At 45.2% G+C, this 7,133-nt stretch overlaps 1 pseudogene; it reads right to left on the bottom strand.

Moving 5' to 3' along the window:
* Positions 1–985: 985 nt before the first annotated feature.
* On the bottom strand, positions 986–1,546 carry LOC121290760 (annotated as a pseudogene).
* Positions 1,547–7,133: the final 5,587 nt, after the last annotated feature.

Genomic DNA, 7,133 nt, shown 5'->3' with positions numbered 1-7,133 from the left:
TGGCAAGGATAATTTGGGATGGACAATGAATGAATAATGAAGAACAGGCAACAATTCTCTGTTTTCTATTTTCTACCTTCCTCCTCATAGTCTTCCAGCCTTTGGCCTAAATGGTTGAGATTGTGTCGCAAGCTTATTCTGCTGGGGAAGGGGACTTCATTGCCAAGTCCCATCCTATCCTCACTCAATATTGCCCATACAAAGACTTGAACAGGAATCAGCAGGTAGTGGGGATGCAACGTATGTCATATTCTCAATTCATGGGTCATTTGGAGCACTGCCCTGACTGAGATCAGCCAACTTTGACCAGAGCAGTGTCCAAACTGAGATCCTGCCTGACCTCTCTTCTACTGTCATGAAGAAACTTGGCTTCCCCCACCCTCCATAAGTCATTGGTACAGTCCTGCCCTTTATTTGAAACTGCCTTCCCTTATTGATGGATGTTCAGTTTGTACTATGTACATTGAAAAGATATAACCTGTCCAAGCACACAAAGTGGACAGCTATTTCAGGGAGCCTGCATGAACACAAGGGGCCGAATGGCCTGCTGTTTTGGAAATTGTGTGAAGTAGTTCTCAGAATAATAGAAATGGCATTATGATTGCACTTCAACCAAACCTTTTTTTCATGTATAAATTGATTTTACCATTTTCCCTTTTACACGTTACAAACAAAGATTGTATATACCATTTTTTCCCATTTGTACTTGATATATTACTGTAAGAAGGAAATAATCTTCCATCATAGTTTAAGCAACGCACCCCAATTCCTAAGCATTGCCTGTGAATGGATTACACTGTATACAAGTGCTCAAGTCCCACGCCTGATGGGAGACTTGGGGCTTTGCTTTTATTGCCCTGCCCTTTTATCAGATTAGTGCCATTTTTTTTCAGGAAAATCCTCAAAACCATTTGTTTACCAATGTAAAATAGACAGATACTACGCATGGACTGTAGCGACAGAGCTGCAGTGCATTGCATCTTCTCTATGCAGCACGATGAGAGCCTCCAATAGTAAGATGGTATTTGTGACCTTTGCCCAAACCATGGCTCTTCTTGCCAGCAGCTGTTAGGCCCCGCATCTCCCTGTGCTTGTCCACTGGCTTTGTGATCCATTGGATGTTGGGGTTGTGGCAGATAGCTTTGTGGAATGGGTCGACAAGAGCAACCTCGAAGGACTTGTACGTGGCATCTTCACCCAGCCAGTACGAGGTGAGTACTGTCAGTCCTCCACAGTGATGACCAGCTCGCTCCTCAGCAACAGATTGAAGGCCCCGTGCAAACTTCAGCTGACTGACACCATGATGCACTGGTTTACCATATGTCGCACCCTTAGGAACAGGATGGTGACCTCGCACACCATATATAACTCCACCTTGTTTGGCCTTGTAACCCAGTCCGCGAGCCTTACTGGGTCTGGTAGTTTGAAGAGCCTGGCGCAAAGCTGAGTGCTGGTGGCACTGGCAGCAGCAGACACGCATCAAGAATCACATCACATCCGACTGCTTCTTCCTCCATAACTCCTGCATGTACTTGTTGGCTCCCATCCTTGATCAATGTGGTGATGGCAGCAACCAGAAAAAGCTTAGCCAACTGTACCTGGATTCCCAGGCAACCTCCCATCCAAGTACTAGCCAGGCCTGAGTTTGCTTAGCTTCCGAGATCAGGCAAGATCGGGTCTTTTCAGACTGGTTGCATTAAATGTAGTGTATGTGGTAGAGGACTAATTGGGCCTCAACCGAGTTAAGAACGATGTTTCAAATGTTCACACTCTTCAAATAAAGAAATGATTGGATCCCCAGTGGTCGGACACCCTGCCCCCAATAGCCGATCAGAAAGCATTCATTTTTCAGCCACTCTGTGTTAATGCCAAGTGTGTTTGAGCTGTCCTTTGGCTGGGAGGTGATACATGCTACATAGCGGGTTCAGTAAAGAGAGATTGATATTGTTACCAGATTTTAAACATACAGAGGGAAGAAAGCTGATTTGTACACTTGGCAATGTAGTGAATAGATTTTGAGGGGCGATTTGGAGGTAGCGCTCAGTTAATTGTAGTCCTTGACTTGTTTAAATACTTCAATCGTGGTTCAATCAGGTTTGAACTACCACTCAGCACGTAACCTATAATTTCACTAACCCTGTAATAATTCAGGTGAACAACAGTAATAATGTTGTATCAACTTAAACGGCAAACAATGAAGAGAGAGACACGAAACATGAAAGCAACGCGTTAGAGAAAGGAGGTAAACATTAACTTGCAGTTAGATGGCAACTTGAAAGTAGCAAAACAGCAGAGAAAACAATGTCAGAGAGAGAGGTAGAACAGTCTGAGAAACAACATAAGGGAAGGTACAGGAGGATATAACAGTGAGGGGAATGACCAGGAGTAGAATCCGAAAGGACAGTGGAACAAATTAAATAAGAGAATCAAAGAAAAAGGGAAAAAATCTCAACTATCTAGACGAGAGCAGAGGAGGGAGGGGAAATGTTTCATCTAACTTTATAACAGTGTCCATTCCTATCACGAAGACTGTGCAATCAGGGAAGTCTGCTTTCAGGAGCTTGGACCAAGAAAGCTGAAGAATCAGTGGGAGAAAGCAGGAACTTCTCACCAGAACCTGGAGCTCCGGATAGGATTTCTTAACCATCTCAGCAAAAAGAAGCACAGAATCCCCGTCTCTCATAAATCAGCCTTTATTTCAGTCTGACTTTAGGCCTTTATACATCCTCTAGGGTGTGTCTGCCATAACCTCAGGAGCTGGGAGGTCGTCAAACCTGCCCTTCCATCTCTTGATGCTTCAGTTTATAATTGCACCAGCCACAGTGTTTTAACAACAGACACACCCTGAGGGACGGCTTTCTGGTGTGGACCAGAAAACGTTCGCAACCGTGAACGGGATCTCTGCTCTCCGAGAGTTCAACCCCTCCCTGGTTCAGCTAGAGGAGACATGGTATCCTGGAAAGCTACAGAAGGAGGCCATTCGGCCCATTGAGCCTGTGCAGACATTATCTGTCCGAACTGTTTCACTCCTATGCACTTTGAAGAGTTTAAAAAGTTTGCATTTATATAGCGCCTTTCACCACCACTACACCTCAATGCACTTTCCAGCCGATGAGTGATGAAAAAAGGTCTTTTCTGAACCCATGGATATCCACATTAAACAAACTATTTAAAAGGTCATGTTCAGATAATAGGCATTTTTTGGCATGCCCTTAATTTCCATCATATTTAGGGAATTTTAAAATGAGCTTATGGAAACCTATCTTGATTCTGCAAATAATTTTGCCGAATGGTCAATAATAGTGGACACATCTCTATATTGGTGCTGTTTTCTGCAGTGGTTCCATTGGGGAAGAGCCTTAACTTTCGAGTTAACTTCTAAAATAAATTGGTCGGCACTAACCAAATACTTTTCTCAGATAAATGTCCCATTATTGGAGACAGAATTAATCATGCAAAAACACGTAAAACGGCCCAGACTCTGCAAATGTGTTTCGCACTGTAACCATCTCCATTACTTACACTCATCGGGGTGTGTTTTTATTTCATTACAGTATGACGGAGCTCTGACTCCAAGAAGGATGTTGGCAATTTAAAGCAAAGTGCTGCACATAAATCACAGCATAATGTAAAAAGAACGGAAAATAATTGAAAAATATTTATGAGGGAAATTGCCTTCACCTATCTACACTATTTGGAAGAAGAGCAGAGTAATTATCTCTGGTGTCCTGACCAATATTCATCCCTCAATCATCACCCACACACACAAAAAAAAAATGATCTGGTCATTATCTCATCTGATATTTGTGAGAACTTGCTGTGTACAAAATTGGCCACCACCTTTCCCACAGTACAAAGATCAATACGCTTCAAAATTACCTCATGGGCTGTAGAGAGCGTTTGGGATGTCAGCGGACGTGAATGGCACTATATAAACTCAAAGCTTTTTTCAACATCAACTTTAGCGGCTTTAAGGAAGTAAAATGTCCCATGGCGCTTCCCAGGAGGAGCTCTCAAACAAAATTTGGCAGCAAGCCACATAAGGAGATATTAGAGCCAACCACCAAAGACTTGATCAAAGAAGTCAATGATGAGAGACATCTTTAAAAAAGGAGAGAGAGTGAGTGGAGAGGTTTTAGGAGGGAATTCCAAAGTGTAGGATCTAGGTGACTGATGGGAAGATGTGCTTGGCGATGGCATCATGCTGGAGTTGGCGGAAATGGTGGAGGATGATCCTTTGAATGTGGAGGCTGGTGGCGTGAAAAGCGAGGACAAGGGGGACCCTATCATGTTTCTGGGAGGGAGAGGAAGGTGTGAGAGCAGAGGCAGGGGAGATGGGTCAGACACGGTCGAGGGCCCTGTCAACCACCTTGGGTGGGAAACCTCAACTAAGGAAGACACGTCAGAAGCCCTGTTTTGGAAAGTGGCATCATCGGAAAAGATGCGATGGAGGCGAAGGAACTGAGAGAATGGGATGGAGTCGAGGTTGTGCCTCGCTAGCTCCTGGACCACGATGGCAATTTGTCTGTCCAGGCGTTCACTCTTTGGGTTGTCAGTAAGTGTTCTCAAATCCCTTGTTCTGAAGTTTACCTTTTTCTTGTTTCAACTGCAGAGCTGGGTGTGGTTTCCCAGCCAGAAGAAATGGGACAGCCTATTTTTTGAGCATATTTTCTAGCCTACATCTTGTTCGGGGTGAGCAGAGGGTATCCTGTCGCAGATGCAGTTGCTGAAAGGCACCATTGTCCCGACACATGTACCTGACAACCACCGCACAGCCGCCACCTGTGTGCAGAATCTTGGCTGGGGGCCTCCAGGTATCACAGCCCTGCTCATGTCACCAATCCTGCATCGCCCTGGGCTTTTCACCTGATGGAGGCCTGCACATGGCGTAGTTTAGTGTGGGGACTCCAGTGTGCAGCTGAGTTCCACATGGTCCTGGCAGTTGGTAGCCGGGTTCAATGGCGTGGCAGACAATGATGACTGGGGCCACTTCCCCGTTGCATCTTTCCCCCAACTTTGCAGCTGTTGGGGCCACAGCCCTCTTCCCCCTGCTGTACCGTTGAGGACTCCTTGGATCGTTCTTTGTCTGGAACCTCCCCCTCAACCTTTCCACCATAGGAGACCCTACCAGGAGTGTGATCTCCAGACGGCATCGCTTCCATGTTCATTGGGACATGCAAGCCTCTCCACCACAGCAAGATGAGGATCCTTGGAAGTATCTGTAATGTATGGTCAAGCTGACTGGTAGCACTGTCATTAATCATGGGTGGAAGAAGAGAAGTTGTACTGTAGGTGAAAGTTGGACGACCAAATGACTGAAGAAAGCTGCTGAGGTGGAACAAGGTGAGGCCATTGAAATACCTGACAAGGATGTGGATCTCAATGGGTGGGGGACCCAGTGGTCATCTGCAAGAATTGACGTGTTAGGCAAGTGTAGTTTTAAGTGGGACAGCATGCAAGCTGTGGAATTCTGAATTAGTTCTAATTTTTACAGGTGGAGTTCTGAAGACCAATGAGCAGGCAATGGTTGAGTTTGGAAGTGAGGTGAGCAGTAGCGGGAGCAAGGTAAGGGCAAGAGAGATAATGTTTGGGAGGTGTCGTTCCATCAAGTTGAACTTAAATGGGGCTTGGGAATGAAGTCTTAACTCAGTTTTTGATGAGGTCCAGTGGCTAATGTTGGACAATAAGAACAATTATTGGAGCATTGATGGTAGAGGAGAGATAGATCTGGGTATCAGTGTTGTATATGTGAAAACTAAACCCATATTTTTGGGTACATCACGGAAAGGCAAAATAGGGAAAATGAAATGGATGTGACAAAAATGGAAGGTCATGAATAAGCTGGATGTGGACTTCCATAAGGCATTCAATAAGGTTCCCAATGAAAGATTATGAGTAAAAATTAGAGATGGCCTTTTACTTTGGCTGGAGACTGGGACGTAAGAGCCTGAACATGGGTATAAAGTGCAGGTACTCTGATTGGTGGGATGTGATAAGAGTTGTTCCCCAGGGATCTGTTTTGAGGCCTCCACTTCTCACCATTTAATAGGAATAAGGAGTTATATGATGCTAAGTTCGAAGGGACAGTTAATAGTGCAGATGGATGCAGGAAGTTCCCAAGTGAATGGGCAAAAATATGGCAAATGGAGTTCAATGTGTGTAGGTGCACGGTCATCCAAGAAGGATATATTTTCCAAATGGTGAAAAACAAAAGGGGCAAAGAGTGCAGAAATCACTAAGAATCCAGCAGAGAGGTACAAAAGGCAATCAAAAAGGTCATTGAAATATTGGTTTATCTCAAAGAAGTAAGAAATGGATGCTTCTGTTGTATAGAACCTTGGTCAGAATGGGTAAATGGAGTTGAGGTACAGCTGAGCCATTATCTAATTGGATGGTGCCACACAGACTAGAGGGGATGAATGGCCCAATCCTCTTCCTAATGTGATTATGGAAGGTTGAACATAATCGGAGCTGACTTCTGATATGAGGAGGGGGGAAACCATTGCAGATGACCTATTCCATGACTTATCATTAAATTAAGAAAGACTTGCATTTACTTAGCACCTTTCATGGTGTCCTAACACTCTTTACGGTCAATGAAGTACTTTTGAAGAGTAGTCACTGCTGTAATGTTGCAAAGGCGACAACCAATTTGGGCACAGCAAGCTCCCACGATGTTAAGCCCAGGTGCCAACTGAGCCAGGGTTGACACATTGCACACGCCAAAGCTGATTTAACTGTTTCAAACTGCTTGCCGCTCCACTTTTCAATGCCAGCCTCTAAATGTCTCCGAGGATGTACCAAAAGGTGGTGTTGTAGCAAGGGGGTGGGGGGAAGAGGAAACAGAGCCTGGCATCAGCCAACTCCAGATCCTGATGATCCGCTCCACGTGTTCCGCGCAACATTTAAAACCTCTTCTTAACAAAAAAAAGGCACCAAAAGGCAACTGATGAGCGCAAAGGCGGAGAGAGTCTGGGCTGCTCTCACTGAAGGGTCACCGCAGAGTGGGGGGAATGGCTCTTATCACAAAATTACCGGCTTTGGTGTGAAAAGTGGTGGTGGGTGTGGGTGGGGAGGGGGGGGGGGTGGGGGGGTGGGAGGAAGGGGGAGAGTGGGGGAGGAACGGAGGGAAA

Source organism: Carcharodon carcharias, chromosome 18 (assembly GCF_017639515.1).
Source record: "Carcharodon carcharias isolate sCarCar2 chromosome 18, sCarCar2.pri, whole genome shotgun sequence".
NCBI lineage: Eukaryota > Metazoa > Chordata > Chondrichthyes > Lamniformes > Lamnidae > Carcharodon > Carcharodon carcharias.
The sequence above is the reverse complement of the archived record's forward strand: the minus strand, read 5'-3'. Positions and strand labels throughout refer to the sequence as shown.